Genomic DNA, 12,485 nt, shown 5'->3' with positions numbered 1-12,485 from the left:
GATATTAAATATCATTTCATCCGCGACATGGTGGAGTCAGGATCCGTGTCCGTGGAGCATGTCCGTAGTGGCGATCAGTTGGCTGACATACTCACAAAGCCGCTTGGAAGAATAAAATTTCTGGAGATGAGGGAGAGGATTGGCATGAGGGCAATGAAAGGCAAGTGACAAGTTTAAGGAGGTGATTGTTGTTGTTAACCTTGTCCTCTTTCCTAGTTTCCTAAGACTGTACGTCTTTCTTCTTTGTGTTTCAGTTATAGACACCTAGGAGTTTATCTGTACGTGTTTTGTACGTACATGCTTCTGTATGGCCAGAAGCGTGCTTAGTCCACGTTGCGGCCAAGTCGTGTCTAACGTTTTCGTAGCACGAGCGAGTCCACGATCTGAAGCCGTGGGATGGTGCGAGCATGTTGGGTCGTGGCGTAGAAGTCGCTCAGTTTGTTTTCCCTGTTGAATAAAAGAAGAGAAACAGAAAAGACGCTGGAATTAAGGCGTCGCAAAACTGTCTCCCGTGTTCGTGTGTGTTTTCTGTTCGTCCTCGAGTTCCTCCTGGGCTCAGATCGAGGCATCCACAGATCGCGTGTGTGTAGATCACGACCTGAAAGCTGTCATAGTATAATCCTGATTATATTTTCTTCACTAACAATACCACGGGTTCTCATTCGTTTATACAACTTCATATGGGAGTAGAATGGTCAAGCAAGTTTGATACCCCAAATTCCAAGATTTTTTTGCATTTCTCTAGTATTGTTTTTTCTGATTTTACAAATCATGTGGGTGTGCACCTTTGTATTCCAGTATTCACACCCTTTTATGTCAATGTAAGGCATCTATCTTCTCTCGCGATTGGTGAAGTTCGCTAAAATGACTAGAATAAATATGACCACAATATATTTTCTCTGCACCCATTAGTCTCTAGCTTGAAAACGTAATATGCAAGAATATTTGCAGTTTGGCAAGAAGACAATATTATTAGTGGCACAAACTATTCACACCTATGTAATGAATATTTTTAAATTACTGGCACATGACTCTGTGATGATTTGACTTGTACGTTGACACAATATTGGTGGTGGTTGGCGGTGGGTAGAGAATAATAAAAAGGAAAAATGTCATGGTTATCATGGCACAAATTAGTTCTTTTGAATGCAAAATGTGGCATATGCTTTAGAGATATATGCGAGCATTTGATCAAGCCCTATTAGTAAACAAGCTTTGTTGATTCTGGACTCTTTGAGAAGCATATATGTGCAAGGCTTCTCAGATAGAACTATTATCGTAGTGGTAATTTGTTGATACTACCCCCGTCTAGGTGAATAAGTCATTCGCGTAGTTCTGGGTCATCGATTTGAGGAATTAAATATGTGTTATATGTCATGAAAAGTATACCAATAGATTTCTACATGGATATAGTTTCTAAATATATATTTTTTGTCACGTATAATACATATTTAGATAGTTAAATAGTCCACCTAGAACTACGCGAATGACTTATTCACCGAGACGGAGGTAGTACCCTTTTTTGGCAATGCATAAGTAGTGTGGATTGGAATAGAACATGGCTTGGAACTTGTGAAGCATGATATTATATTGTGTGGGTAACGACACATTCATAAGGATTTGGCTCGATCCATAGATCACAAATGAACCCACGTTTCGACTTAGGACACCGAGGGGGGAACAGCCGATATAACCGAGTTTTGACTTTCTTAGATGTCCACGGGATGTGTGATATCCTTATTTTGAATGCGCGCTTCTGGAAAGTTGATGCGGGGAGCATTTTGATTCTTATTATGATGCCCATGCTTCAGTTTGACTCCCTCTTAGGAGCAGGCATTTAGCTGCTTGTCGGTCTGCGTCCTCTATAGGTTTGCGTTGTCGGAGCTCGAGCAACAGGTCGCTCTTGGTGCATCCAGTGCCCACCAGGATGGTCTCTGGCCCATATGAAAATTTATATGGAGGTCCGATGTACCACTAAAGATGAAGTTAGGAACATGGAAGATTGTGTTATGAGCCGTGGCGACCATGCAATGCAAATTTCTCGCCATATTGTGATGCATGCTCCCTGTCCTTTTTCGTGGTTTGGACGATGAGATGTCATTTCATGTGCTCATTGTCTGCCCGAATGCAGCGAAACCAAGGGATGGTATGAAGGTTGAATGACTGATACCCTACTAAAGAAGGTCTAATTGACACATCCAAAGAATGGCACTCATTAGTAGAAAAAGGGTCAAACGTGAAGCACATTAGTGCCGGTTTGAATTTGAGCCGGCACTAATGTGTGCATTAGTGCCGGTTCCAACGGCCAGCCGGCCGCTCTCATTAGTACCGGTTTGTGGCGAACCTTTAGCACCGGTTCGTGCCACGAACTGGTACTAAAGTGAGTGGTGGCAGGATATTGTCAGTCCGGGGCCCCTCCAGCACCTTTAGTACTGGGTCGTATCACGAACCGGTACTAAAGGTCGTCCTACATAGACCTTTCGTCCACCCGAGCCCGCTCTGTTCTTCCCCTTTCCCCTCTTCTCTCTGTTCTTTTCCCTCTTCCTCTCAAGCTCATCACACATTTTGCCCAAAATTTGTCAAGATTTGAAGGCCCCCATCCATTCAAATGATCACAAAGGTTAGCAACTTTGTCCTTTCATCTCTCATTGCTAGATTAGCTCGTGCAATGCTTTATATAGTGATTGATTTTTGAGTTTAGTAATTTGGGAGGAATTATATATATGTGCTAGTATTTGATTTATATGCAATTTGAGGTAAAAAATAACACTTAGTTTGCATATGTAGGTGTGGTTTACTTAGTACCTTCTAAATCTCCGTCGTAACCACCGTCGATCGCTCGCAACGTCTCGTCGCCGGCACCACCTTACGGTGAGCCTCTTGTTCATGAAGTTTTATATAAAAAAAATGATGTTTGTGTGATTTGGATATATAGTTACTCGTATAATTATCTTACCCATACATTGTTTGTTATACATAGTGCCATGGTTTTGATATCCGTCCCCGTCGGCCCTCGTCCGGGTTATGATTCGGATGTGGTATATTCTCTTTTAAAACTATTCATTGCATTTCGTGTTTATGACAAATTATGCCCATCAAGTTGACATAGATATTTGTATGTAGGAGGTAGTTGAACCGGAAATTCCAACCGACCCTATTGTCGAGAGGTTAAATTTAGTTGAAAGAGAAAACGAGGATTTGAAGGAAAAATTGAAAAGAATTGAGGGGGAGAAGATGGAATTGGAGTTGCATGTTGCCGATGTCGTCGATGATCACAAGATTAAGATGGAGAAAATGCGCTTGAAGATTAGAAAGATTAGAAAATATGCCATTCATAGTGAGGCTTGGTATCATTATGCTGTTGGATCAATTGTTACATTAGTTGCGATCTTGATCGCATTTGTTGTTGCATTTAAATTCTTTTGATAGAGAGTTATTTGTTTGTTGCATTTAAGTGTTGTATGATCTTTATGTATGAACTTTATGTATTGTATTAATTTGGTGTTTTCGGTGCTGTGTATTGAAGATGAGCCGGCAATGGATGTACGATGGCCGATGCTGTCCTGAGTTCATTAATGGCGTGCGTACTTTTCTGCTTGCGGCTGAGGCAAACAAGCAGGCGGATGGTTTTATGCCTTGTCCATGTGCTGGCTGTAAGAATGGTCACAATTACTCTACGTCAAGAACCATTCACGTCCACCTGTTTGAGTCCGGTTTCATGCCGCACTATAATGTTTGGACCAAACATGGAGAAAGAGGGGTTATGATGGAAGAAAATGAAGAAGAAGAGGACGACGACAGCTATCCTGGCCATGGGTTCCCTGAATACGATGATACAACAATGAGGGAAGAAGCTGAGCCAGTAATGCGGGAAGAAGCTGAGCCGGCAATGCGAGAAGAAGCTGAAGAAGAGGCATCAGATGAGCCCGTTGATGATCTAGGTTGGGCCATTGCCGATGCAAAGTGAAACTGCGCAAGTGATTTGGAGAAGAAGAAGTTGCAGCGCATGTTAGAGGATCACAAAAAATTGTTGTACCCGAATTGCGTAGGTGACAAGAAAAAGCTGGGCACCACACTGGAATTGCTACAATGGAAGGCAGAGAATGGTGTATCTGACAAGGGATTTGGAAAGTTGCTGGTAATGATAAAGAATATGCTTCCAAAGGACAATGAATTGCCCGAGAGTACGTACGAAGCAAAGAATGCTGTCTGCCCTCTAGGGTTAGAGGTGCAGAAGATACATGCATGCCCTAATGATTGCATCCTCTACCGCGGTGAGTACGAGGATTTGAACGCTTGCCCGGTATGCGGTGCATTGCGCTATAAGATCAGCCGCGATGACCCTGGTGATGTCGAGGGCGAGCGCCCCAGGAAGAAGATTCTTGCCAAGGTGATGTGGTATGCTCCTATAATACCACGGTTGAAACGTTTGTTCCAAAACAAAGAGCATGCCAAGGCGATGAGATGGCACAGAGAAGACCGTAAGAAAGACGGAAAGTTGAGAGTACCCGCTAACGGGTCGCAGTGGAGAAAAATCGAAAGAAAGTACGGGAAGGAGTTTGCATATGACGCAAGGAACGTATGGTTTGGTCTAAGCGTAGATGGCATTAATCCTTTTGGTGAGCAGAGCAGCAACCATAGCACCTGGCCTGTGACTCTATGTTTGTATAATCTTCCTCCTTGGTTGTGCATGAAGCGGAAGTTCATTATGATGCCAGTGCTCATCCAAGGCCCTAAGCAACCCGGCAACGACATTGATGTGTACCTAAGGCCATTAGTTGAAGAACTCTTACAACTGTGGAATGGAACAGGTGTACGTGCGTGGGATGAGCACATGGGGGAAGAATTTGACCTAAAGGCGTTGCTGTTCATGACCATCAATGATTGGCCTGCTCTCAGTAACCTTTCAGGACAGACAAACAAGGGAACCGCGCATGCACGCACTGTTTGGACGATACCGACAGTATATATTTGGCTAATTGTAAGAAGAATGTGTACCTGGGACATCGTCGATTTCTTCCGAGCAGGCATCCCGTAAGAAAGAAAGGCAAGCATTTCAAAGGTGAGGCGGATCACCGGACGAAGCCTCGCCACCGTACTGGTGCTGATGTACATGATATGGTCAAGGATTTGAAGGTGGTCTTTGGAAAGGGTCCTGGTGGACAACCTGTTCCGAATGACGCTGACGGACGCGCACCCATGTGGAAGAAGAAATCTATATTTTGGGACCTGCCCTATTGGAAAGACCTAGAGGTACGCTCCGCAATCGACGTGATGCACGTGACGAAGAATCTTTGTGTGATCCTGCTTGGCTTCTTGGGCATGTATGGGAAGACAAAAGATACACCTGAGGCACGGGAGAACCAGCAACGTATGCACGGAAAAGACGGCATACATCAGGGTCATGCAAGCTACGCTCTTACCAAAGAAGAGAAGGAAATCTTCTTTGAATGCCTGCTCAGTATTAAGGTACCGTCTGGCTTCTCGTCGAATATAAAGGGAATAATAAACATGGCAGAGAAAAAGTTCCAGAACCTAAAGTCTCATGACTGCCACGTGATTATGACGCAACTGCTTCCGGTTGCATTGAGGGGGCTTCTACCGGAAAACATTCGATTAGCCATTGTGAAGCTATGTGCATTCCTCAATGCAATCTCTCAGAAGGTAATCGATCCAGAAATCATACCAAGGTTAGAGAATGATTTGGTGCAATGTCTTGTCAGTTTCGAGTTGGTGTTCCCACTATCCTTCTTCAACATCATGACGCACGTCCTAGTTCACCTATGTGAAGAGATTAACGTTTTGGGTCCTGTATTTCTACACAATATGTTCCCCTTTGAGAGGTTCATGAGAGTCTTAAAGAAATATGTTCATAACCGTGCTAGGCCAGAAGGAAGCATCTCCAAGGCCATGAAAATGAGGAGGTCATTGAGTTTTGTATTGCCTTTATTCCTGACCTTAAGCCGATTGGTGTTCCTGAATCGCGGCATAAGGGCAGACTGGATGGAAAAGGCACGCTAGGAGGGTAACAAATAATATGTATGGACAGACATTCTCTCACTGAAGCACACTACACAGTTCTACAGAATTCCGCCTTGGTGGCTCCGTATATGGATGAACACAATAATTTGCTACGCTCCAAACACCCGGAGCGGTCTGATGACTAGATTACACGTGAACAAACCAAGAGTTTCGCTAGCTGGTTGCAGACACGTACCATGCATGACGCCCCTATTAAAGATGACCTGTACTTGCTGTCCCAGTTACCATCTTCGAATATAATGACTTTCAAAGGGTACGAGATAAATGGTAATACATTTTACACGATCGCCCAAGATAAGAAGAGCACCAACCAAAACAGTGATGTCCGCTTTGATGCAGAAACCAAGACGGGAAAGGAAACACATTATGGTTATATACAGGACATATGGGAACTTGACTATCGACGTGGTTTGAAGGTCCCTTTGTTTCGGTGCAAATGGGTCAATATGACACGAGGCGGGGTAACGGAAGACCCGCAGTATGGAATGACAACAGTGGATCTCAACAATCTTACGTATGCAGACGAACCATTCGTCCTAGACAATGATGTGGCACAGGTTTTTTATGTGAAGGAAATGTCTACCAAGCCGAGAAAAAGAAAAGATAAGGAAGCGAATGCATCGTACAATGAGCCAAAGCGGCACATAGTTCTTTCTGAGAAGAGAAACATCGTGGGAGTGGATGACAAGACAGACATGTCAGGAGATTATGAAAAGTTTGATGAAATTGCTCCATTCACAGTGAATATTGACCTGAGCATCCAGTTAAATGATGAAGATTTTCCATGGCTACGGCGCAAAGGGACACACGTGAAGAAAATGTTTCACACCCAAAGATCTGGGATGTGATCGGCTTCACTATCATCACTTTCTTCTGTGTTTCACACCCAGGAGGGAATCTCTGTAATAGTTAGGGTAGCTAGTTATGTGTTTTGGCATTTGAAACGCGAAGAAATTTTATGTGCAAGCAAATTCTTTCATGCATTTACTGATTTTTCAACTAAATGACCCTGAAATTGAAAAGCATTTCAAATGAACTCAGAAAGGGTTGAAAGTTGGCATGGTATCATAATTTCACCCACATAGCATGTGCAAAAAAAGTAGAGAGGGTTACCGCAAAAACTGGATGCACTTTGTGTACAAAATGGACAATCTCTTTCAAAGTATCAGGGTTTCGGACAAAAACTCATCCGTTACAATGGCATTTCATTTTTTAAATAACCTAAACATTACCAAATTGAATATAATGATAAAACACACTAATATTAAACATAAGAAAAAAGAATCACTGAAAAATCTATTTTCAAAGTTAAGTTATTCACAAACTAGTGATTCACACAAATTTCAAATAATTCAAAATTTAAACTATTCAAATTTGTAAACTACCATTAATAACAGAAAGTTTGTAATTTTTTGTACCTAAAGCAAAAATATTCACAAACAAACTCTAAATACAGCAAAAAACAACTCTAAAATAAATAAAACAAAAATAAATAAAGCAAAAAAAAGAAAAAAAGCCCACCTACTGGGCCACAGCGGCCTGCATACGACTAGAAACCCAAATTCTAGTTGTGCCAGGATGCAGGCCCGCTAGCCCAGTAGGCCCAATAGGGCATCGCAGAAGAGGTAGGCCCAGAAGGCCTGCTTAAGTGAGGAGCTCGAGACAGCAGCGACGGCGGGGCTTATAAGCAGGTGTTAGTGCCCCTCGGCTAGCGAGGTGGGACTAAACTTTTGCGCCCTCGCCTGGCAGCGCACACCCTTTAGTACCGGGTCGTGGCTCCAACCGGTACTAAAGGTGGGGGGGGGGGGTCTTTAGTACCGGTTGGAGCCATCACCCGGTACTAAAGGGGTGCCGTTCCCGCCGCTTGGCCTAGCCAAAACAGACCTTTAGTACCGGTTGGTGGCTCCAACCGGTACTAAAGGTTGTTCTATATAAGAAAACACTTCAAAAAAAAATTGTCAGTTTCTCATATCTCCCTGCTTCTTTCTCCTCTGCCCCGTCGCCTCCGCCCCTCGTCGCCGTCGCCGTCCGTCGCCGTCGCCGCGCCGCGCCCCGTCGCCGCGCCCCGCCCCGTCCTCCCGTCGTCCCCGCCCGGCCCGTCCTCCCATATGTCGTCCCCGCCCGTCCCGTCCCCGTCCCCGTCGTCGCTGCCCCGTCCCCGTCGTCGCCGCCCCGTCCCCGTCGTCGCCGCCCCGTCTCCGTCCCCGTCCCCTCGCCGCCCACCGTCGTCGCGCCTCACCGACGAGCTGTGCCCCGGCCGCCAACCACAGACACACACACATTGTTATAGAATTGTTAGCAATCTTTCTGTTTTTTAGTTATAGAATTATTAGAAATGTTAGTTTTAGTCATAGAAATGTTAGTTATATAGAAATGTTAGTTATATAGAAATATTAGAAATGTTAGTTTTAGTTATAAAATTTAGAATTTGCATATATGAAATCACAATCCATCATTTAAAAAATGTTACTTTACTTTTGCGGCATATAGTATTTGTTGTCGACGATGCCCGGCCCGCATCCTCGTCGTCGACCCGTTCGCGACGACATCCTGCTTCAGAGGACCCATGTCCGGGACTGGGCTCCGCCGGGCTGGCACTGGGAGGTGCTACCTTCAGGGGCGCGACACTTGGTGAGGAACCCGGCCCCGGGCCCCGTCGTCGACCCTCATCTCCTTTGGTGGCGTTCGCGTGGGCCACTTTCGGTGCGGAGGGAGCCAGCCCCGTCGGAGGTGGTACGTCGCCGTGTCAGGGAGGAGGACGAGCACGTCCATCGCTACATGGCTGCTATGGACGTCAGGTTCTCCAATACCTGGCAGGTTCTTTTGGGAGATCACCCGAGCTATGATCCAGTGATGGTTCCTTCTCTTTGGGTGTCCACCGCCCGCACCTCAGGAACCGCGAGTGGCCTAGATTACTCTGTAATATTCGATCTTTATTAGCTTGCTAGCTAGCTAGCTAGTGATGTATTCGATATTATATCTATTATTCGAGATGATGTATTCGAGATTATATCTATTATTCGAGACGATGTATTCGAGATTATATCTATTATTCGAGACGACGTATTCGAGATTATATTCGATGATGCTTATTATGTACTATGATTGATTCAGTTTTTCCTTATTAATTGATTGCATCCATGCATTGTAATTTGAATATATTTCTTTTGGATTAGTTAAACAAAACCTATGGCGGACAATACCGGCAGAGAGGGAGAAGAGGCCCTGTTCAATATCATACACAATCCTCGCGGGCCAGATGATGATCAGAATGAAGAAGATTATGACGGCTCCGAATATCTAAACAACACCGGGGAGGGTGATATGATATTCGATCACGACGACCGAATTGATGAAGTCATGAACTATGAACATGACGAAGAAAATGTTGATCTTGAAACAACAAAGACCGGCGAGGTATATATATTTATATAAGCAGGCATCTGGTGATCATCACATGTTTTAAATGACCTGAAGATATATTAACGAATCGATCTTTCTTCTTTTAGCCATCCGGATCGAGCAAATCTTCAGGCAACAGGAAACATGGCCCGAACAAAAAGTTGAAGGAGGACGTAAAGTACAATATCGAGGCCATCAGACCTAATGGTGAACCATTAGCGCCTAAGAAGATTGCGGACAAGTTCATTCGTCAGTGCGGAGTTCTTGTGAAGGACCAACTCCCGATCTCCCTTCAAGAATGGAGAGAGCCAGCAAAGCCACGTCCAGGAGTTACTTTTGTCGACGACAGACAAAAACTTCTGCTTTGGGAAATGCTCATGGAACATTTCACCCTACCAGATCATTTCACAGATGCAGATGTGGAGAAAGTCAAGGACGCTGCTCTTAGGAAGATGGCGGTTGCATTTAAGAACCACAAGATTCGTGAATGGGCCAAGTACGTCAACGGAGGAAGGAGGACTCCAGTATTCGAGGGAACACTAGAGAAGCAAAGTGCTCATTGGGACGATTTCATGAAATTCAAGGATTCGGAATTATCTAAGGAACGGTCGAGAATAAATAAGGCCAATGCCGCAAAAAAGGATAAGTTCCATAAGCTGGGGCCAGGTGGCTATGCGGTGGGAATGCCTAAGTGGGATAAGTCTGAGAAAGAGATGCTGGATGCAGGTGTCACTCCAGAAACATTGAGCTGGCCCCCCAGGTGCAGGACTTGGTTCTATGCGCATGGGGGGGAGTTGGACCCGAAGACAGGCAAAGTTTCGAAGAAGGCATGTCTGGACGGAGCCGAAGATAAGCTACTTGTTGCAATAGAAGAGGCTCGATTGGGGTTGTTCGAGCCCAACAGAGAGAACAACGAGCTTACGCGTGCCCTGGGAAATCCTGAACACCCGGGAAGAACATGAGCCATGGGCGCTATTCCGTGGTATGAGGGGTTTTCGGACTAGAACGCCGACTACAAAACCCGTGCGAGACAGAAGATTGCGGAGGAGAAGAAGAGGAAGATGGAGGAGGAGCAGAGGAAGCTAGACTATGAACGCTTTCAAGGCCTAGAATCAGCGCACACGGACTTGGCAGTCAAATTCCAGCGGCAGCAGGAGCAGATCAACTCACTTAGCCAGCAAAGGGGGTCTCAACAACTAGCGGATGATCCACCATTGGATAGCACCGTCCCATCCATGCCGAGAAGCAGCGTGGGTTCCGCCCCGGGCGACGCATTGCTGGATAGCTACCCAGTGGATGACATCATGGAGAACACTAACTGCGAACTACACTTCAAAATGAAGAACATATCCATGAAGGTGGCGGACGCCCTTGCTTTTACAAATCCCCCCGAGGCAACCTTCCATTGCAACCCGATTCGAGCGGGCTATGCTCGTGTCTTGGTTGATAGGTGGTGGACCAATATTCGGGGCTAGATATTGACATTCCTGGAGGTGACGATGAGCACTGAAAGTGCGTTATATCGACTAGAGGGGGGGTGAATAGGCGATTTTTATGAAAGTCTTCAACACGTGGGAGTTATGAAGACAAACAGCGAAGATTATGCCTATTACTATGCAGCGGAAGTTAGATTACACTAGGCCAGCCATGGTCAAGTATTCAATAGAGTGAAAGCACAACGACAAACAACTGCAGTGTAATAAGGATCAGGTAGGAAGAAGTTATGAAGCCAAACAGATCATACATTCATGTTGTGAAGATAAAAGATAAAGCAAGCATGCAATGTCTTCACAATGAGTAACAGTAAGAAAAGGAAGTGAAGATGAAACCAGTGACTCGTTGAAGACAATGATATGTTGGACCAGTTCCAGTTGCTGTGACAACTGTACGTCTGATTGGAGCGGCTAAGTATTTAAACCTTAGGACACACAGTCCCGGACACACAGTTCAGGACACCAAGTCCTCACCGTATTCTCCTTGAGCTAAGGTCACTTAGTCCTCGCCCAATCACTCTGGTAAGTCTTCAAGGTAGACTTCCAAACCTTCACAAACTTCGTTCACTGGCAATCCACAATGTCTCTTGGATGCTCTGAACGCGACGCCTAACCGTCTGGAGGATTCACAGTCCTCAAGTGTAATAAGTCTTCAGATCACACAGACAAGAAGACTTAAGTGATGCCCAATTTACTCTGGCTCTGGGTGGTTAGGGCTTTTCTCCTCGCTAGAAATTTTCTCTCAAAGGCTTCGAGGTGGGTTGCTCTCAAACGACAAAAGCCGTGCACTGAAATCTGAGCAGCCCCACCATTTATGGTTGTGGGGGTGGGCTATTTATAGCCACTTGGCAACCCGACCTGATTTGTCCGAAATGACCCTAGGTCACTAAGGAACTGACACGTGTCTCAACGGTCAGATTTCAAACTCTCATGGCAACTTTACTTGGGCTACAAGCAAAGCTGACTTGTCCGGCTCTGGACAAGATTCGCTCTCATTGTCTTCACTCGAAGACATAGGTTTTTGTTTTAGGCATCACTTCAATCATTCTGACTGGTTCTCCTGGACCCCACTTAACAGTACGGTGGTTCCTATGACTCAACACAAAAGAAAAAGAACTACGAAAGATCTAAGTCTTCGAGCTCCATAGGCTTCATAACGTGTCTTCTTTTGTCATAGTCTTCAATGTGAATATCTTCATATACCACCTTTGTCTTCAATGTTTTCATACATTTTTAGGGGTCATCTCTGGTAGTAAAACCGAATCAATGAGGGACTTCTACCTGTGTTATCCTGCAATTCTCACAAACACATTAGTCCCTCAACTAGGTTTGTCGTCAATACTCCAAAACCAACTAGGGGTGGCACTAGATGCACTTACAATCTCCCCCTTTTTGGTGATTGTTGACAAACTAGTTGAAGTTTTCAACGGGGAATATAGTCTGTAAAATTGTAAAGGATAAGGAATTGTCTTCATAAGTTGCAAGGGCTCCCCCTGAAGATGTGCATATAAGTTAATTTGCTTTTGGAATGCAAATGCACATGGAAGG

Source organism: Triticum urartu, chromosome 4A, assembly GCF_056163025.1.
Source record: "Triticum urartu cultivar PI428250 chromosome 4A, HENAU_Tu73, whole genome shotgun sequence".
In the NCBI taxonomy this organism is placed as follows: domain Eukaryota; kingdom Viridiplantae; phylum Streptophyta; class Magnoliopsida; order Poales; family Poaceae; genus Triticum; species Triticum urartu.
Note: the sequence above shows the minus strand (reverse complement) of the source record.